General features: G+C 40.8%; 1 long non-coding RNA gene across 1 annotated transcript; it reads right to left on the bottom strand.

The window, feature by feature from the left end:
- Positions 1 to 10,839: 10,839 nt before the first annotated feature.
- On the bottom strand, positions 10,840 to 12,713 carry LOC144984426 (uncharacterized). The gene is made up of 2 exons (XR_013648078.1): positions 11,812 to 12,713; positions 10,840 to 11,317 (listed from the first exon to the last, which is right to left on the bottom strand). It is a non-coding gene; the product is annotated as an uncharacterized LOC144984426 (long non-coding RNA).
- Between the last annotated feature and the right edge of the window lie 9,892 nt (positions 12,714 to 22,605).

The raw sequence follows: 22,605 nt of genomic DNA, 5'->3' as shown, positions 1-22,605 counted from the left end.
GATCTGATGAACATGATTTTAGGTTAGTTCCCAAGATGCAGTGTGGTGAATTACACAAAGGAGATACCAAATTCTTGTGGCTGATTCCCACTGGCTGCATTGTAATCTGATCAGACAGCGATCTTGTTATTTGGAGGATGGTGGTGAGAAAATCTAGGGTGTATTCAGACTGGACACATTTGGTCTGCTCTGTCAGAAGTCAGAACTCTGTCTCCCCATTTGCTCACCGGTGGGAGCTGTCCCCAGAGTTCTAAACCTAGCGCACACTTCCTGGATGCTGCACACCTGACCCTAATGCATTCATCAACCGCAGCATACTAAAGCTCTGCACGGAGTCAGGTTCAGTGCAAAGTATTGTTTGTGCCACTCTGCCTTCATTATAGAGCGTTGTATTTAGACCTGATCTTTTGTTTCCTGACCCCGTACCTGACTGTTTGCCTGCTGCCTGTCTCAAGTCTCACCTGGATCCTGACTACCCTGTCTCTCCTCTGATGATCTCATGCCAGCTATTGACCCCTGATGTAGCTTTGTGGACTTTTAGCTGAGTTTTTAACTGACTTTTAACCTGCTGCATTCGGAACCAGGCTTCTGCCTGTTCTTGTGATAGAACACTTCACCAAAAAGTATTGAGCTTGACGTTGATAGAGGTGTTCAAAACTGGTCAGCGAAATGTAAAGTTTGAATTGGTGAACTATTTCAACAAATAGGCGGCGATCTAAATTTGATGTGCGAATCGGCAGTCTTGGGCCGAAGTGCTACCCCCTCACCATCCACCCAGAAAGCCCAGCCCCCCATAGGTCACATCTGTCCTTTGTCTCCTCATAAACAAGAGGCAATGGAAGGTCATGAAGGGGGGGGGGACTACAGGCTCGAATGATCTGACCCTCTTTCCCTTAAAAAAAAGTATAAAGAAAACATTTTCTTTATGATTTTGTGGTATAGAATGGACAGAAAAACAAACAGAGGGAAGGAAAAATTGATGTTTTCCTTAAATTGATGATATACATTTTAGGACGGAAAATAAAATTAGTTCTAAATTAATTATAATCCCATTTGGTTTTATTCCAAGTTACGAGCAGCTTTAAATACAACAAATTTGGGACAAGTTTCCGTCTACTGTTGTGTAGTAACATATGGTTGATGGCATACTTGTGTAGCGCTTTTCCTTCCTAGAAGGCCCAAAGCGCTTTTCAGTCAAAGTCCCATTCACACACCCACACACACATTCACAAATCCACACACACACACACATTTACACACTGAGGGGAGCTCCCACCTCTTCCCCATCTTCATCATTTTCTAAAAACAAGACTTAAACATGACGATGAAAATGAGCAAAAACAATACAATAAAAACATGTAAATACAAAATCCATCCCACAAAAATGAGTTATTTATTTTAAAAAGATAAGCAAAAACAAAACATGCTGTAAGTTCTTCAGTTTTCATTTTAATTGAATTTATATATCATCTAATAGAATAGATAAAAAAATGTAGTTTTCCAGAGAAGGATGCATTGATGTTTAGAAAAAGAAAAAAAAAGAAAAACTTGAAAATAAAATAAAAAGAGTCATTTTAATTGTTTTTAGAATCAAAGTATTCAAATGCCATAAATCTGATTATGTCATCAAGCAGGCAAAAGACTCCTTTTGTCTTGAGACCACAAGGATTTACTGTAAATAGAGGCTTTAGACAGTGTTCAGACACAAACACAACTTTATCTGAGTAACCACCTGAGAGACACAATGCTGAAATTCCTGAAAAAGCTTGGATTTCATAGAATCAACAAGAATTCAAAACACCTGGATGAGAAACTGTAAAAATACTTATTAATTCAATGTGGACAACTTTGGGAAGTATTTGTTGGCTTTAAGAAGAAAAAAAATTAATCAAGATGGTAGTGGAAGAAGAACTCAGTCTTTGTGGCAAAACTCGACCTTCAATACCCAGACTACCCAAAAAAAAGATGAACTAAACTCTCACCTAAAGAAACAGCTGTGGAAATTTAACCATTTAAACCCAACATGGGTGTGATAGGAGGAGAAAATACAAAGCTGAACATGCTTTTACATTAATGTGCACAATCAACACAAGTTTAACTCTTGAATGATCTTCATTTGATTCTTATCTGAGCTTCAAGAGGAACATATCCACACATTTAAACTGGATTTGATGTTTTATCTGTCTTGCATAGTTGTTTCCTGGTTTTATCATTTCTTTCTTTCATTATGTTGTCATTATGAAGGGTGGATGACTGACTTGATTCTGAGTTTGGGTTGCACTGTGGTGTAGGGATTACACTGGTTCAAATCCCAGCTGGGACCTTTTTGTGTGGAGTTTGCATCCTCTCCACATGCATGTGTGAGTTTTTCTCCAGGAAGTCCAACCTCCTCCCACAGACCAAAAACATGCTTCGTAGGTTCATTGGTGAATCTAAATTTGTAGTCAGGTGTGAATGTATGTGTTTGTATGTCTCTGTGTGACCCCATGATGGACAGATGAGCTACCTAGCGTATACCCCAATGGTTGGGATAGGCTCCAGCATCCCCACAACACCAAAAGAGATTAAGTGAGATTAGAAAACAGATGGATGATTGTAAATGCACACCTATCAGACAGATTTAAAACATGGAGCTTTTGTAATATGAAGCAGAGCTGTGTTTCCTTTTGTGGGATAATTTCTAAACCATTGGTAATGCAAGACCATCCCTCACAAAGCGGAACATCAAGTCATCTGTCATCCATCCATCTGTCTTCTAATCATTCTTCTTGGTGGCAGGGTCAGGTAAGTTCTCCTACTGGATGAAATTTCTGAAACTGTCTAGTTAGACATTTAACTAACACTGTCTGGTTTATCTATCACGATGGACAGTCTTCTTAAAAATAAAAGGAAAACTGCAAAGAAACCCCAATACGAGGGAACCCACCCCAGGGATCCTCAATGACCCAGATATCTCCAGCTTTGTTCTACAGATCTACAAACTACAACTACACATTTACTTAGGGTTTGGTACATTTCAGATACATTTGAGAAAGCTGTTGAATTTCAAAAGCTTTTCTAAAGACTATTTAACATCTTTAAAATTATTCATATCCTTTGCAAAAAATAAGATCAAAACCTTTTTACTGTTAATATTTCAATATATCAAAGAATCTTTATACATAGAGCACTTTTGACAAAAAGTAGTACAAAGTAGTATACATGTAAAGCATACATGTAAACCTAGCCATGGGTTTTGGCACTTTTTGTAGGGATGGGTAACCGGCCAGTGCTGGTGGACTTTTGAGTGTTTGGTGTGCAGTTCAAATTTATCACAAGGACAAAATTTAAGGGAATGCATCAGCCCAAGGTAATTTAAAACTATGAAAACTACTTATAGATAAATCCTGAAGATCTTAAACCTTGTGCTATCATTGGCACTTTACCGTTGGGAGTTGGGTCATCTAGACCCACTAGACAGTGCACTGAACCTTTTTTCTTCAATGATTTGTGATCTTCACTGGTGTCCATGGATTACATGAAATCTTTCCACTTTTATCCACCTTTGTCATGGTAGGGAGAACACGTCAATGTAAGGGTGGGGTCATCTAAGATAGCACAAGGGTTAACAAAATAAAGTTTAGCTAGATCTGCAGGTGACAGGCTGTGTTATGTTGGGCTGACAGTTTCCAGTTTGACATAACATTCTTTTCTTGTGTCTGTATGGGATTTTCATGCTTTACTGTCAGAACAGGAGTGACGTCAAACAACAGATAAGTAAAGATTTCTGACGGTACGTAAAAGCATAAATCCTTTCATAACAAACTTCCCCTTTTGAAAGTTGGTGCAGGTGACGACACGATGAATGAGAGTGGGGACAGAAAAAGCCTCGGCTTTATCTGCTGCCCTGGAGCTGTGACCTTGGCGGTTAATTTGGTTTCCTCTGGTCTACTTTGTAGCAGAGACTGAGTCTCTCTGAACTTCTGCCAGATCTGCTTGGCATCCTAAACCCTTCAGTGATTCTGTTTTCACCCTTCTGCTGCCTAGCAAAGGTCAGATGGATTAGCACATACCTTTCAACTACACAAGGGCACACGCCATGGCCTCAGTGCTATTTCCAGCGCTGCATTTCGCTGCCATTGTCACACAGACAGCATGGAGCACACTTTTAATCCTTCACAACATGTAAATGCTTGTGTTTGTCAAAACAACAAGTCCTGGTTACCCATTGAATCACATGAATGTAAGTGTAACATGGATAGAAATATTCAACTGTTGTCCTGTCACTGATTAGGGTAAATGTTTAGTCAATACTAGTTACCAGTGTTGTCTGAAGCTGATCAGGAATTAGTATAATTTTACAGTTCTTCTGTGTTGTCATGTCTTCTGAACTCATTAAGGACTAAACATCTGTCACTGTAGACCTAACCAAGCTGAACCTAACTTTAATTAACGTCAAACAAGATTCCTAAATGTTGTTTTTAGATTAGAAGATGTTCCACAGATCCTCTGAGAATATTCTTCTGTTCTTATATCTGATGGAGAATTTTGATTTTTTTTGTGCCTTCACTGTTTAAAAATATTAAAAAAGGGTTAAAAATGATCACAAGGCAGTTTCAGAAACAGTCTAAAGTGCCTTCAGTATGTTAAAATGCTTTCTGATGATAATCCATGAGCAATTCATTTTTGTTAAATGATAAACAATGTGGACTTGGAAAGATCAAATATTAATAACTTTATGTAGTTGATAAGAACCAGATTAAGGCAACTATATAAAATGAAACAAAGTTAAGTAAATGTCATGATCTGCTTCGGCTGAGCAGAACCAGACGCTGGAACCCGGAAAGAGCACAGAAGAGTTAGATGGAGAATAAGATAATTTATTATTCTGGACGAGGACCAAGGATATGGCATGGAGTTGTGGTCGTGGCGAGGAGAGGAACCGGGACTTGAGGTAAGTCATGACGTGGCTTAGAGTTGTAAGGTAGCTTGGAGTTGTGGCGAGGCTTGGAGTAGTGGCGAGGCTTGGAATTGTGGCGAGGCTTAGAATTGTGGCGAGGCTTGGAGTTGTGTGTCTTGGAGTTGTGGCGTGGCTGGAGGCTTTGGAGGACTGATGGTGATCAGGCTGCACATGATGAAATAGGACCCAGGTAGACACTCCTGGAATTTTGTTCTGTAGATCAGTGTTTTTCATTAACTGATCTAACAACATTTACCATCTCCAGTAAATAAGCTCTTTGATCATCCAAACAGGCCCTGATAAAACACTGAGAAGTTATGAATATGAAAGATCATAAAATACTTTTTTCTTTAGGTTTATTTGATTCAATTAAAGACATTTTGATAAGAATGATGGTACCGCGATTAAGCTGCAACTAAAGCCGTTTTCTGAAAAGTCCCGCCCCTTTAACTGTCTCCGCCAATCATTCTTGGAGTCCTAATCACATGTCATCAGTCTGACCAATCAGAAGTGGTTTAAGTCTTCACTTCCTTGTTCTGATTCTGTTGATAAAGCCAGTCAGTTTTAACAAAAATACAAGCTAAAGCTCGTCTTTAGCGGTGTAGCTTTCCACAGAATCCGGTGTCAGACCGTGGAACAAGTGAACAAAACAATGAAGTTCAGAGACACTTGTCTTTCTGCGTTCGGCGGATTTTTCACTACATCTCCCATGATGCATTGGGTTAAAGTGACAGTTTCTTGGCGCACAATGAGTCTCTCATCTTAACGTCTTGAAACAACAACGAACACAAATCAAACAGTTTTTAAATCTAACTTAACTTTTATTACATCTATAGAAAAAACAGCTGCAGCTTCCAGCTTTTTCTGCCACAGTAATCACAAAAATGCCTGTGAGATTGCAGAGGGGCTGTAGATCAATGCAGACTAGGATTTTCTCTTTTTTTTTTTTTTTTGGATGCTGGTGTGCCGCGGGTTTTTTGTCAAGGTTAAAGTGTGCCGTGTTGAAAAACACTGCTGAAGATGAGCCAGAGAATTGCAGTTAGCATGTAGCATGAACATGGATAGCAAGAGATAAAACTAGAGACCAGGTAATGCACCATAAAGGGGCAACGAACTGGCGATGAATGCTGGAGCTTAAGTAGGCTGGTAGATGGTGAGGGGAGTGTCCACAGCTGGGTCCAATCAGGAAGGCAGAGCGGAGAGAGGAGGGGGAGGAGAGACTGCAAGAGGCACCATGACAGTACCCCCCGCCCCACTCAACGACCGCCACCGGGCGGTCCAGGACGCCGGTGCAGGTGGGCCTGGTAGAAGTTCTCGATAAGGGACGGATCCAGGATGACGGAACGGGAGATCCAAGACCGTTCCTCCGGACCGTAACCCTCCCAGTCCACCAGGAACTGGAAACCCAGACCCCGGCCCAAAACATCCAACACCCAGCTAACCGTGAAGGCGGGGGCGCTGTCGATGATATGGGCGGGCGGAGGGGAAGCGGACGGTGGGTAAATGGGATTCTCCTGGACGGGCTTGCTCTGGGATACGTAGAAGGAAGGGTGGACCTTGAGGGCAGCCGGCAACCGGCAACCGGAGACGTACACATGAGGGGTTGATGAGTTTTCTCGATGGTGAACGGTCGGATAAAGCAGGGAGCGAGTTTGCGGGTGGTGGCCTGGATAGGGATGTACCGGGACAAGAGCCAAACCCTTTGACCAGGCTGGTAAACGGGCCCCACCACCCTGTGAGGATTGGCAGCACGACAGTTACTCTTCTTGGTGCGCAGGAGAGCAGCCCCGGTCTGACGCCAAATGCGCTGGCATTGTTGGAGATGGTGTTGGACCGAGGGCACTGCCAAATCAAATTACTGAGACAGAAACAGAGGTGGTGAGTACCCAAGGGAGGCCTCAAACGGGCCCCCCCTGTGGCAGAAGATGGGTGAGAATTGTGGGCATACTCAATCCACACCAGGTACTTGGACCAGTCTGTAGAGTTCTGAGTTGCCAAGCAACGGAGTGCCGCTTCCAACTCCTGGTTAGCCCTCTCAGCTTGACCGTTTGACTGGGGATGATGTCCATAAGTGAGGCTGACTGAGGCTCCCAAGGCAGAGTAAAAGGCCTTCCATACCTGGGATATGAATTGCGGACTGCGGTTAGACACAATATCTGAAGGTATTCTATTGTGACAGAAAACGTGATGAACTAGGATGTCTGCAGTTTCCGTGGCTGTGGGCAGCTGAGGAAGGGGAATGAAATTAACAGACTTGGATAAACGATCGATTACCGTGAAAATGACTGTGTTGCCTTGGGAGGGAGGAAGTTCAGTAACCAAATCCACAGCAATATGGGACCATGGTCGATTGCGTGTGGGTAAAGGATGTAGGAAAACAGAAGGAGGCGAGTTGGATGAATTAGACTGGGCACAGGTGGTGCAGGCAGCTACGTATTCCCTTCCATCATTTTCCATGGATGGCCAAGAAAAACAACTGCAGAGAAGGCTAAGAGTTCTGTGAATGCCGGCATGGCAGGAGACACGTGAAGTGTGACCCCAGGTGAGTACATCAGATCTAAGGGAGGATAGCACAAATAGTGTTCCGTTAGAGTAAGGTGCATGGTCGGGTTCCTCACCTTGAGCTTGCAGGACAATGGTTTTATTCTCCCAAGTGAGATATCCTACAGAGCAGGTGGGGGATATGATGGTGGTATCGGAAGGGGTTTCAGAAGGGTTGAATTGGCGAGACAGAGCATCTGGTTTGATGTTCTGACTGCCAGGCCTGTAGGAAATGGTAAAGTTGAACCAGTCAAAGAAGAGGCACCAACGTGCTTGACGGCAGTTGAACCTTTTAGCAGTGCATAGGTAAGCCAGATTCTTATGATCAGTCCAGACTATGAACGGTTCAACCGCCCCCTCCAGTTAATGGCGCCACTCCTCCAAAGCGAGCTTCATAGCCTCAATTCATGATTTCCCACGTCGTAATTTTTTCTGCGGGTGAGAGTTTTTGGGAGAAAAGGCACATGGTTTGAGCTTTCCAGAAGATTCCTCTCTCTGTGAAAGAACAGCTCCCACTCCAGAATCGGAAGCGTCAACTTCTAAAATAAATTGTCGTGAGGGGTCCGGTTTAATGGGTATAGGGTTTCTTGAGTTTATGAAAGACTGTTTGAGCCTCGGGGCTCCATTTGTAGGGTCTGATGGTAGAAGTGAGTTTAGTTAAATGTGAGGCAATGCTGCTGTAATTCCTAATAAAACAACGGTAGAAATTGGCGAACCCCAAAAATTGTTGTAGTTTTTTCCTAGTGTCTAGAGCAGGGGTCGGGAACCTATGGCTCGCGAGCCATATATGGCTCTTTTGATGGTCACATGTGGCTCGCAGACAAATCTTTAATTGTACTTTTTTTTTTTTATTAGACCAGTCCTTGTCTGGCGCGATGCGATGCCAGAGGCGCGCAGTAGTAGTGGTGCTTGGAGAGAGAAATCTACACCAGCACTATCAGTTTACTATTATCTATTATTTCACAGAGTGTGTACCAGCCGGAAACCTGTGAATTGACGTGTATGAGGGGCCGTATAAGACATTATTTATTCTGAACCATTCACATTCATACATTCTTGCTCTCACAGTCATATATACTCTCTTTCGCATACATATATTCTCTTACGCATCCATATATTCTCTCTCTCACATTCATACATTCTTGCTCTCGCAGTCATATATACTCTCTTTCGCATACATATATTCTCTTATGCATCCATATATTCTCTCTCTCACATTCATACATTCTTGCTCTCACAGTCATATATACTCTCTTTCGCATACATATATTCTCACTTGCACATCCATATATTCTCTCTCTCGCATGCATATATATTCTCTTACGCATTCATATATTCTCACTTGCACATCCATATATTCTCTCTCTCGCATGCATATATATTACTTTACACATACATACATTCTCACTCTCATTGTCACTCTTAAAAAAGAATGTATGTATGTGAAAGACAAGTATATATGTACGTGTGAGGAAGAGTTTATATGTGTGTGTGAGAGAGGAGTATGCATGAAACGGAAGTGACTTTGCATGAAAAGGAAGGCACTTTGAATGAAAAGGAAGGCACTTTGCATGAAACGGAAGGCAGATGATTTCTCGTGCTCTGATTGGACGAGAGGCCGCCACCTCCCATTTTGAACAGACGCTAACATGAACCAATAAGAATAACATGAACCAATAAGAAGGCCATCGGAACCTTAAGAAATATTTTATCTTCACCTCAAGTGGTCACAAATCTGTCTGCATCTCTAGAGACACAAAGGAATGTCTCAAATACCAATAATGGTAATAGAAGTGCCACCGAAACAGAAAATCCGTATCCACCTTATTCCTAGCCCCCATGAGCCTTTGCGTGAATTATGGGCGACACTTCCTGTAGACGCTGGAACACGCATTTACATTAAAACAAATTCCTCTTGTTTTCGATCCATAACTACATATAAATGTGGGAAAACCAGCTGTCATTTCTTAAAAAAGGCAACGGTGAGGTGGAGATGAAATATTTGTTAAGGTTCCGATGGCTGCAGGACCCCCGTGGCTACTTCTTGCCGGTTCGTTTTTTTTTTTAAAATAAACTTTATTAACAATATCTTGCACATACAAAATACCAAACACAAAACTCCACTGTGTGCAAAATACAATCTTCACGTTCGCCATGAGAATGAACAAAAAAACATAATGATAACCATGTAAAACAGGTTATGCAAAAAGAAAACAAAAATAATAAGGCAAAGGAATCTGTTAAAGTTTCAGGAGAGACCGTGTTTCAACTGTTCTGACAGCTTTTTTGTTAGTGGAAAATTTAATACTGTTCACATACAAAACCATTTCTTTCTGAAAAACATAAAACACGGTTTTTTTGTTGGCATATTTACATTTGTGTATAAAGTATTTAGCCATAATTATAAGTAAATTAACTACATATATTTTTTCTGCATTAAGTCTTCCTTGTGTAAAATATCCAAAAATAATATGCTCGTAAAATAATCTATAATCTTCACATAGATGAGTTCTTATAAAATGTATCACATCTTTCCAAAATAGTTGAGTGAAATAGCAAAACCAAATAAGATGAGGCACAGTTTCTGGTGAGAAATGACAGAATGAACAGTTTATGTCCAGATCTTTTTTAAACTTAGAAAAGAAATGTTTCACTTGATAAAATTTGTGAAGAATTTTGAAAGAAATTTCTCTGATTTTATTGGTGATGAAATACTTTTGTGGCAGGGTCGAAACCTTTTCCCACTGAATTCTACATACAAAGCTGTTCCAGTATGAGATAACATACGGTTTTGTGGCAATCTCATTTTGAAACAGAGAACGGATACTTTGATTATTACTGCTAGCTGAAAAACATACCTTTCCACACCACAAGTCTGTTAATTTTGGATTTCTTGCTTGTTCATGTTAGCGTCTGCACTGTAATCCCTAGCGAGTTGACTGAACTTAACAATTATTGTGTAACAGATTACGCAACAGTTAAGTTATATTATTAAAACTTTTAAGTTAACATTTATTAAAATTCATATTGTCAGTTGGCTTACATTTGTATTATTTCATATAAAAAATATTAAGATTCCTCAACTTATAAAAGAGAGATTATTTACTTAAAGTTTTTAATATTTTCCAACTAAAAAACGCTTTAACTAACTATATTTTTATATTACTCAACTCATAAAATATGTAAAATTCACTCAAATGCTTTATAAATTCTTTAACTCATTAAATGTGTAGCATTGAAAATATTTAAAATTCTTCAGCTTAAAATGTATTCTAAACAGAGATATTGATACTGCCCCACTACATTTTAAAGGCTAACATTGATAAAAACCAACAAACGTGAAGGCCACACAATAGTGATTGCTTAATACACTTTTTTTAATTGCTCTTTAAAAAAAAAGCACAAATATCAAGAGGATGAAGAAACAATAAGTGCAATAAAACTGCATTATAAGAGTGCCACACAACATATTGACAAAAAGAGTTGGTTTTGTATTGTACGGCAGAAAAAGCAAATGATCACAACAAAACACATTAGTAGCATAGCACTTAAACCAACAAATAGTCCATTCTAGAAGACTCACTCAACGAAACATTCTTCAGCGTCAATAAATGTCCTTTCAGTGGTTTGCTGTCCTCAAGGCTCAAGACAGCATTCTGAATAAATATGAAGGCAAGTTCAAGTTTTTTGGGGTGCTGTAGGTCCAGAGCATAGATGTCCCCGAAGAGTTAGAAGAGATTAGTCAGCCAGATGTGTGGGACCACTGACGGCAGCATCAGGAGTATCACCACGACAACTGAGAAGATACCCACAGCAGTGTCTGTGAGGTCTGGTATTCTGGAAAAAAAAAAAAAAAAAACACAGATGAGTTCAGACCCTCAAAGATATTCATCACACTAATGTCCAAAACTGACATTCCTGCCATCTGTCAATGTGAATCTTTTCATGTTAACATTCTGTTAGCTTTTAATCAACTGGCTATGATGTTTTAAGGACCAACTCCAATTAAAATTGTGTTTTTAAAAAGTTCTTTAGCATTTTTCTGAAGGAGGACATTTATAAAATAATTTAAGACTAAAGCTTCATTTTTCTTTATTCAAATAATGATGGATCAGGAGCAGAAAAAGGTAAATGAAAATGTTCCCACTCCTTCCAATCAGGAGTCCCTGATGTTCGCCTTTCATCTTCCGTCTCATTTTTAAAACCATTTAAAAATATCACTCAGTTTACAAACTACAAACAATTGCCCTATTTATTATGTCACTCAATAAAATCTCAATCAATATTAAAGGATTAGTGAAAAACATTGACAGGGAGTCGTGTGCACTTACTGTACAGGTCTTGAAGAAGTTGGAGGCATCTTCATGCAGATAAACAGGAAGTGCAAGGAGGACAAGTGCCCGTCTCATGTTCACGTCACGCTGGTCCTAAAAGAATAAAAAGAAATATCCATTACCTTTGAAGCAAATGCAGAGCAAACACTTCCAATATTTATTTAAGGAACTTTAAGAAATAATAAAATGATACCTTTTCTAGATGTCTATTTCTAGTAAGAGGACAATACAGTGTTTATGTCATGATCCACTTCAGGTCAAAGACCCAAAGTCATTTTTAAGGCAAGTTACACCTTGGCTTCTTACAGCTGTTTACAAATGATTTGTTATCCGTTTTTGAATTATGCACATTAGAAATTCACCTGGAGGTCATAAATCCTAACCAAGCTGGCCAGTTCCTGTCTGTTTTGGTGGACTTAGTCTCAGAAAAGGGCAGCTTTAAGTTACACAAACATGTAAAAACTGCACAATTTCCTCTGACTGCATCTACTCTACATAAATCCATTTCAGATCTTGACAGATAAGTTTTCATGGTTTCAAATGATGGAATGGTGCTAATGCAACATCATTTTATTATTGTAATATACTGTCATAAAGACATGACAATATTCCAAAGTGTCTCCACATACATGGCAGTGGAAACACTTTGGAATATTGGCTATGTAGTACTGCAGTATTATATGTAGTACTGCATAGTGCCAAAGTAACAGAACACAACTTGCACCTCCATTCCATTGTGCCACCTTCAGCCTGCAATCTAAATATGTTTAGTTAAATTGTAAATAATTTCAACTCTATTTAGACCTTTGTCTAGTTAAAATGTGCATAAATGTTTCCATGCTGCCGTATAAATCTAATAATGGTAATAGTTCAGGATGAATGCATTAAATAAGTATAAAACTCACCCACTGACACCTCTTTTCTGGTGAAATGGTGACTTTCTGAAGTTCAGTATCTGAAAAAGTCCAAAAGAGATTTTTCAATGTTAAAAAATGTTTCAATTATATTCTGATCAAAAAACATTTATTGCACTACACAACCTATTGGATTTTTGGTTTTTTTTAAATAGCTCTAGACAAATAACTGAGACAAGTTACCTGGCTGGCCTTGGCATCTACCTGGAGGTGAAACACTGAACACTCTGTAGTTCGGTACCTGAACACAACACGAGCACGTTGATTAATTTATTTTTACAAAAACCTTTTTTATAACGGAGATCAGTGATTTATAAAAGCTTAAAGCTGCATTCAAAACCCAATGCTTCCATGTAGCCACCAGGCTTAAAACTGTTGGCGGTAGCTCCTCCCACACAACCGTTAGAGGCTTTGAGTGACATTTTTGGACAAATGTCCAGCAGCAAACTTTAGCCACAGACAGAGGCCTCCAACGCGAATTTCACACGCGGATCACGTTTAGTGTGATTGCAGCATAAAAGATCATTTCTACCTCTGAAAAAAAAAAAAACCTCATCACTGTCGTAACTTACGGGCAAAGAAATGCATTTTGGGTTTGGCTCGCCATACGTATGACAAACTAATCATGTATACATTTCCACATTAATCTCTAAAACAATCATAACACACATATGTTTAAACAACAGTAAACCACATTTACGGTAGTATAAGAGCATTTTTAAAGCATTCATTCAAAATAAACCATGAACGATACTTACCAAATTAAATCAGGGCTGAAGACAAGACGGCACCATCAGCGATGAGGCAGATGGAAAAAAAAACCCGAAGTTGGGGCGTCTTGAAGCGGGACGAAATCGCAACGCTTTGCAGAAAAATAAAATGCTCGACTTTCAATTTCAAACGTCGCATACTCGCATTCGGCAAATCCAACATGGCCACCTGAGCTAACGTAGAGAAAACGAAAGACCCTCCCACCAGTACGTGATGACGTTATGACGCTACTTCAGGGATCTTAAAATTTTTGAGTGCTAGATAAAAATAAGCTTTAAAATATTTAGCACTGTTAAGTTAAATTTGAAAAAATCTTGATAGAGCTTAATACTTTATAGTTGAATCAACTACAAAATGACATTTAAGTTGTGTAACCTTAATAGTTATGAGTCAGTACAAGTGATAGGGTTTAGAGTGTGTTCAAAATGGGAGGTGGCGGCTTCTCGTCCAATCAGAGCACGAGAAATCATCTGCCTTCCGTTTCATTCAAAGTGCCTTCCTTTTCATTCAAAGTGCCTTCCTTTTCATGCAAAGTCACTTCCGTTTCATGCATACTCCTCTCTCACACACACATATAAACTCTTCCTCACACGTACATATATACTTGTCTTTCACATACATACATTCTTTTTTAAGAGTGACAATGAGAGTGAGAATGTATGTATGTGTAAAGTAATATATATGCATGCGAGAGAGAGAATATATGGATGTGAGAGCAAGAATGTATGAATGTGAGAGAGAGAATATATGGATGCGTAAGAGAAAATATGTATGCGAAAGAGAGTATATATGACTGTGAGAGCAAGAATGTATGAATGTGAATGGTTCAGAATAAATAATGTCTTATACGGCCCCTCATAGACGTGCCTAAAACTGCGCGCTCCCGTCTCTGAGAAAGAGCGCGCAGTTGCGGGGACGGGATGTTAGAGGAAGAAAGCGGGGGGGGGGGGGGGGGGGGGACGGCTAGTAAGGTGAAGCGCGCAGGGATTGTAACAACGTAAAACCCGCTGCCCGTCACTCACTGCAGCGTGTGAGTGTATGTTTGGCTCCCCGTCTTTATGTGATCAGTCTTTGTCACATCTACAGAACATTCAGACCTACGATCACGTTTAAAGTCTCAACACCTGCATGAAGCAGAAACTCACCACGTATCAACCAGACTAGACCATCAGCAAAACTACTACGAGAAAAACTCATCATTTATTAGCAACAGCATAACGATGTTATTAAAAAGAACCCACAGACTTATTGTACTTTAAAAATGTTGAAATTACATTAAATGCACACATTCATTTGTATATTTAGTTTTAAACATATTGTTGCGGACTTAGTTTAACTTGGCTGTTGGGCCGCCTTATAAGTTCTGGAGTTCATTAAACGCATCAAGCAGAGATCTGATTGGCTCTCAGTTCTGTCGCTCAGGTGGTTGTTAGGTAGTTTGGACCAATGGGGTTCAGCTATGGGCCGAATAAGGGAAATGGGTGGGCTGGAGCGGGAGCAGGGGAATATAAAGTTGGGAGAAGCGCTCTCGCCTCGGCGGGAGAGATTCAGGAGCTGCTGAATTAATTGTACGGCGTTCGTTGCGGTCTGCAGTAACCAGAATAAAGAACCTTAAAAGAGGTTAAGTCTCCGTGCCTCAGTGTGGGAAAGGGACACTACATTAATGTATGGCTCTTTCGAAATTACATTTCAAAATATGTGGCGTTTATGGCTCTCTTGGCCAAAAAGGTTCCCGACCCCTGGTCTAGAGGTTCCCATTTTGCGATAGCCTCAATCTTGGCAGGATCAGGTCGAATGTGACCAGTTTAAAAATTGTTAACCCAGGAAGTGGATCGTGGTGACATGGAATTCACATTTTTCAGCTTTAACATAGAGTTTGTTCTCCAATAATCTTTCCAGAATAAGAGGTGCATGGGTTTCATGTTGAGCGGGGTTTTGGGAGTATATAAGAATGTCAACAAGGTAAACGAAGACGAAGCAGTTGAGGAAATCCCTGAGTACGTCGTTTACGAGCCTTTGAAAAACTGCGGGGGCGTTGGTAAGACCGAAAGGCATTACTAAATATTCGTGATGCCCTACTGGTGTATTGAAAGCGGTTTTCAATCGTCACCCTCCTTCATACGGACGAGATGATAGGCATTGATAGGCAGGTCTAATTTAGAAAAAATATGAGCTTCTTGGACAGAATCAAAAATGGAGCTAATGAGTGGCAGAGAGTATTTGTCTTTGACGTTTATCTGATTTAATTCCCGGAAATCAATACAGGGTCGCAGGGTCTTGTCCTTCTTCTCGACAAAAAAGAAACCTGCGCTGACCGGAGAAGAGGACGGATGAATGTGTCCCGAAAAAAGTGCCTCCTGAATGTAACTCTCCATAGCTGCTTTCTTGGGACCGGATAGATTTAATAGCCTACTCTTGGGTAAGGTGGCACCATTGAGGAGTTCTGTGGAGCAGTCATAGGGTTCAATGAGGTGGTAGCGCGCCAGCATTGACTTTGCTGAAAACAGTTTTTAGATCATGAAAACAGGAAGTGACCTTGGAAAGGTCCACTTCTTCAGAAGTGTTAGAAATGGGTGGAATAACAAGTGGAATAGCTGACTGCAGGCAGTTAGCCATACAAAAAGTGCTCCAATTAGTCATGCGTTGACAACCGCAGTCAAACTGCGGATTGTGTCGACGGAGCCAGGGGAAGCCCAAAATTATGGGTGTCTGAGGGGTTTGCGTGACGTAAAATTGTATTGCTCATTGGCTACTGAATAACTCAGAGTCTTACGTCAACATATCTGTTTAGAAGGTGAGTTTTTCATGTTTTTTCAAATCTTTTACTGTATTAAACGGTCAAACGTGTACTTAATGTAACCGGAGGACGCCAGGATAGTCAGATGAGATCCACCAGTGGCTACTACTGAAAAAAGATGTTAGAAAGTAAGATGTTGCATGAAAAACTATCACCATTCATTGTAAACAATGTTCTCCTGTGCTAGCCATGCTAGCTAGCTCAATGCTAGCGGGGTTTCCGACTCATTTCAGGACTTTTACGGATTAAACAAAGTCGATTTTTACGACAGTGTCAGGATCGGTCATGTCAAACCTGGGAACAATTGCCTGTGAATTGTCACTAGGATTAATCAAATCTTATTTTCAAGAAGTACGTTAATGCATAACCTATAAGGTTTCTCAACATGGTGGTGAGAAGCGGAATGCCTGTGTGGACTTACCCGTGAGCCCCCAGCCCTTGGCTCGGCCGCCAAGTGAGTTCTCATCGGTGGATGACAGTTTCATGTTTCTTTGATATCAGGTAGGGTCTAAGCATCTGACTGTGGTTTCAGCCAATGGGTCGAAAAGCAGTTTTGAGTACCTAAAATTGTTGGTGTCTCTTGGAAGGGTATTAGAAAAGGGCTCCAACAGGGAACTCTGTTGTCCTCCCGGTGGACTTCAACACTCAGACAGGCAACAACAGTGACACCTGGAAACAGTATCTCTAATCTTTCTGGTGTTTTGTTGTTGGACTTCTGTGCTTGTCACAGTTTGCCTGTAAAACGCAGAATATTTCCAACAAAAGAGCATTAACCTGCATCTGAATAAGTGATGCTTTCAGTGGTACTTCCGTCTCTCTGTGACCAAGTTTGAGGATTTGTTTGAGCCAAAGAACTTGTGGAATAGTCACTACAGGTCTGAATGGAAGTTCAGTATCTCCCAGTTTACAGCACACGTGACTGGAGTCTTAAATGTTCATGTGCATTTTCCTTCCTTGGACTAGACGCATCAGTCTAAGGAAGGAAAAAAAAAAGATAATAATGTCTCGATGCAAATAAGACAATAACATAAAGTTCAGGAGGAGAATGATCAGAACCATCTCCTCCATGTTTTGTTTGATTGTTTTGGACTGCGTGTCTTCTTCTACGTTGATGTGAAATACTGATACACCTACAGCACTCTCTAGTGGTGTAGATTGTGCGTGTGGTGGAGATTATAACAGATACATGAACCTATTTATGTTTAAAAAAAATCTAATGTAAGTCGCAGCGCTGCCCATACTATGAAAAAAAGTGGGACTTGTACTGCGAAAAATTTGGTAGTGATTTTACATTGCACCCTTTTGTCTTTTATCACAGCGAGTGAGTATGTATGTGTGTGTGTGTGTGTTTGTGTGTGTGTGGGAGAGGGGGTGGCATTGTGCCGGTTTTTATTTACATGTTTGTTTGTATTTTCCTTTGTTTTTAAATTTCCTCTTGTAAAGCACTTTGAATGCCTTGTATTTTAAAGGTGACATACAAATAAACTTTGATTTGATCTGATAGGTGGGAAAATTAGAGCATGAGTGATTGTGTGGCCCTATGATGGACTGGTGACCTATGCAGGGCGTACCCCGCCTTCGCCCAACAGTAGCCGGGAAAGACTCAAGCAACCCCGTGACTCGAAAAGGGATTCAGCTGTTTAAAAAATGGATGGGGGGATGGCGTCTAGTTTTCCCCTGAGTTCTTGTGGCTTCAGCGCTTTCATGTAGTTCTTATAGAGGTGTAAGTCTCAGTCTGCATTTCTGTTCCATGTAGTCTAAGTTGGCACAGATGAGATGCTTTCTCTGTATTAGATCAATATTAAACACTTTCATTTCTGATAAACTAAAATGCAGACTTAGCAGAGCTTCAGTCAGGATCACAGCTTTTCCAAAGAACACAGGGCTGGAGAACACGGCCGTCAGATATTTGCATGTTTTTGCATCTCCTGAGTGCATGAACTAATGACAGCAAAACAATCAATCACTGCTGGAGCAAGCTTCTGATCTATAATTCATAGCCTTCTCCGCAGCATTTTGACGTGCAGATTTTTCAGTGAGTGTATGCCTGTTGCAGTGGCAACATATTTCCCTGTCTAACTGATCAGTGAACACATCAGAAAGCCGGAGAGCAGTGCTTGTCTGGGAGAAACAGACTTTACAAGCAGCTTTGTTTAGTAAGACAAATAAAAGTCTGATTAGGGCTCGCTGTGAATGAATAAGTGAAAAGTCAGGCTTTTAACCCTTGTGCTATCTTAGATCAGTGTTTTTCAAGCAGTGTGCCGCGGCACACTAGTGTGCCGTGAGAGATGGTCAAGTGTGCCGTGGGAAATTGCCCTCATTAACTGATCTAAAAACATTTCCCATCCCCAGGAAATCAGCTCTTTGTTCATCCAAACAGGCCCTGATAAAACACTGAGTAGTTAGGAATATAAAAGATCATAAAATTAAATTTTCTTTGTGTTTATTTAATTCTATTTAATACATTTTGATAAGAATGACGTTACCGCGATTTACCTGCAGCTATAAGTGTTTGCGGAAAAGTCCCGCCCCTTTAACTGTCTCCGCCAATCATTCTTGAAGGCTTAATCCCATGTCACCAGTCTGACCAATCAGAAGTGTTTAAAGTCTTCACTTCCTTGTTCCAATTTAGCTCAAAAAGTCGCTCAGTTCTAACAAAAATACCAGCTAAAGCTCGTCTTTAGCGGTGTAGCTTTCCACAGAGTCTGGTGTCAGACCGTGGAACAAATGAACAAAACAATGAAGCTCAGAGACGCGAGTCTTTCTGCCCTCTTTCGGTAGTTTTTACACTACATCTCCCATGATGCACTGGCTTAAAGGGATAGTGTCTCAACGCACAATGAGTCCTTGTTTAACGTCTTGAAACCAAAACAAACAAACAGTTTCTAAATTTTCTAACGTAACTTTTATTTCATCTTAGAAAAAAACTGCCGCAACTTCCTGCTTTTTCCGCCACAACTATGACAAAAATGCACGTTATATTGCGGGGGGGGGCTCGATCAATAAAGACCATGAATTTCTGCTTTTTTTTTCTTTGGATGCTCGTGTGCCGCTGGATTTTTGGCAAGGTTAAAGTGTGCCGTGGCTCAAAAAAGGTTGAAAAACACTGTCTTAGATGACCCCACCCTTGCATTGACGTGTTAATGGGTAAAAGCGAGAACAAGAAAAATATATATAAAATTCAATGTTGACTGGTTAACCTTGAGGTTAAGGCTCCCTCAGTGGACGTGTCCAAATTAGCTTGTTTTCTAAACACTTTCATTTACTACTGAGGTGAATGCAAAACATAGAAGAAAAAACAATGGGAGTATATTAATTATTTTGAAAACAAGTATTACAAAGTGACCAAATAACTCTTGTCCATGCACATTTTGCTGTGATTCATTACTGTTTGGAGGAATGTTTGGTGTACTGCTTCAAGTAACTGGCACAGGTTTTGGCCCCCTGTGGGACAACTATCTAAGCAGTCTGGAGGTCCCAGGAATTCCAGCTAAGGAGACATTTAGAAGCCAAGTCTGGAAGTCCAGCCGAGTGGGATTCATAGTATCCCTGCTGATGATTGGCTGTAGTGACAGATCCCTTCAGTGCTTTCACATCCTGCACTGATCTCTAAATCCCCACGAAAGATAAACATGCATTCGCAAACACACACACATGACACCAGAACACATGCACGTACACACAAACACATCAAGTCTTGGTTGGATAAAGGACTCTCTCACAAACATGAAAACACACAAATGCATGCACGCACACTCACACACACGCACATTCAATCTGTCATCTGGCCTTATCTGGCACAGGTAAGAGACACATTTGTTGACATTACCATCACATGTTCAGGGCTCAGGAGCCAAGCTCTGTGTGCTTGACAGATCCTTGTTAGTGTTGTTTGCATGAATCCGGCGCTCCGGCGTGGATTCCCATGCCGTCAGTAAGCGAATCTTCTTTCTCATCAGTGGATTCCTGTCAGGTCAGCCAAACGAGATATTTTTCTGCTCCTCTACTCAGTGGGGCTGCAGGAATGCAAGCCTGCAAATTTGTAATACGATGACAATGAACACCTGAGTTTTTTTTTTTTTTTTGGCCTGTTCTGTCTTTAGTGTAAGTAATAGAAGCAAATTCTTAGAAATAAAGACAGTACTAAACACGAGTTACACCGGTATCACTTTACCGTGGAGCCAGTTCATCAATTAGACTAAATGTAATGACATTGAAGGCCAATTCATACAGCTGCCAAATGTGTTTGTCCTTCTGTCTGTGGAAATCATGGATTAGCAGCAAATGAATCTAGATTTTAAACTGTCAGTGGGCATAACTGGCTAGTTATTAATATCGGTGTTGCACAAGAATGTTATTTTAGTTTTTTTTTTCTTTAAAGATCTACTCTGATGAAAATTGTGCTTTTGGTGTTTTTGACATGTTCTCGTGGCATTTTCCTGCTGATAGAGTATAGATTAGGAAACGTAAAATTAAATTTACATTTCTCAGTATTTCTCAGTATTTCACACACACATCTTCATCAATAGGAAAATTCTAATGACCGAGCATTCCACTGGTATTTAAACGCAGCACTTACGGACGAATTTGTGAGACGTGAAAACAGTCTCACGGTAGATCCGTGCATAACTTTGGCTTCGTGTGTGCGTAACAAGGGATTCGTGCGTGTTTTTTAAAGATGTGTGTGTGTGTGTAAGTAGTTTCAAGCTATTGTAATCTTAATTTGTGCATTTTTTTCATTTTTTTTTTTACTTATACACAAAACGTATTATGTGAGTAACAAATCACGCACAAATCCAAATTTATGCACAAATCCTAATTTACGCACACAAAAAGCAAGAATATGCATACACAAATCCTAATTTACACACACAAAAAGCAAGAATATGCATACACAAATCCTAATTTACGCACACAAAAAGCAAGAATATGCATACACAAATCCTAATTTACGCACAAATCAAAAATTACGCACGCACAAATCCGACTGAGTCTAAGGCTACGTTCACACTGCAGGCTGAAACGACCCAATTCCGAATTTTTTGCCCCAAAGCGGCCCAATTCCGATCTTTTCATGACAGTCTGAATGACACAGATCCGATCTTTTCAATTGCGACCCAGGCCCCGTGGGTTTGCCGGCCTGATTCCGAAACGTAGCCGATCTTTTCAATTGCGACCGCCGTCTGACCGGCCAGGCGACTTGATTCCGAACCGTTCGTCATCGACACGCAACAAACGTCATCATTTTGCGTTGAAGTAGGCTGGAACGAGAACGTAAACATCAACCATGGTGGACGATGCTGCTGAGACCCGTCAGTGGAAGGGAAGGGAGGTCACGGATTGGATTAATATTTGGGGTGACAGCTCTATTCAGGCCAAACTCCAGGGCTCTTATCGCAACTGGGCGGTTTTTGAAAAAGTTTCCAGCTAAATGGCAGAGCGTGGTGTTGAACCTTTCCCGCAATTACTTTTTTTTCTTTCTCCCCTTTCCGACCGTGGTCAGAAGGGGACCCGAGGCGATCCTCCTCCTCCTCCCTGTTCTGATCCTTAGATTCTCCAGAACGGGTTAATAAAGAGTCCATAGCATTTATTCTGGGGGAAACCACGCGTCCACACTGCCCCCCCCCCCCCCCCCATTCTCTATCGCGGCATGCGCTTGCACACACACACACACACACGCGGGCGCGCGGCCCCAACACATGCACATTTCCATTCCACTACAGTGGGTACAGACGATCCCGACTCCATTGCCTTCTTAAAATGAGAAGATTGTAATTGTGCTGCTCCTTCGTGAAAATAAATTTAATATTACAAAAAGAGCTCTGCTTTTGACAACACTGTTGTTGACATCCATTGTTAACGTTGGCTCCGCAAACAACAAGTGACGTGTTCACCGTTGAGTATTCTTCTGGCTTCTGCGCTTGCGGGTCTCGTTTGGGTCGTGTCATGGTCACACTGGAGATCACAAAAGTTCGGATTTACTTGGAAATGTGAACGGTCTAGCAAACAATTCGGATTTTTTCAAAAAATCCGAATTGAGCATTAAGCCCTGCAGTGTGAACGTAGCCTAATTTCTCTCCATACATATTGCGGGTGCGGGCGGGAGTGCAACGCATACGTTGCAGGAGCGGGCGGGATTGGTCCGAAATTCAGCGGGCGCGGGCGGGAGCGGGATGAAGAAAATAGTCCCGCGCAGGGCTCTAATGTGTAGCTCTTTACAGAACTAACACAAACAAGCCCACAATCCCACAGCTATCATTTGAATGAATGAATGAATGAACATGGATTATGGTATGAATTTTGGAGTTT

This window comes from Oryzias latipes, chromosome 16 (genome assembly GCF_053564925.1).
Source record: "Oryzias latipes strain Hd-rR chromosome 16, Olatipes_Hd-rR_3.1".
Taxonomy (NCBI): domain Eukaryota; kingdom Metazoa; phylum Chordata; class Actinopteri; order Beloniformes; family Adrianichthyidae; genus Oryzias; species Oryzias latipes.
Note: the sequence above shows the minus strand (reverse complement) of the source record. Positions and strands in the feature narration are given on the sequence as shown.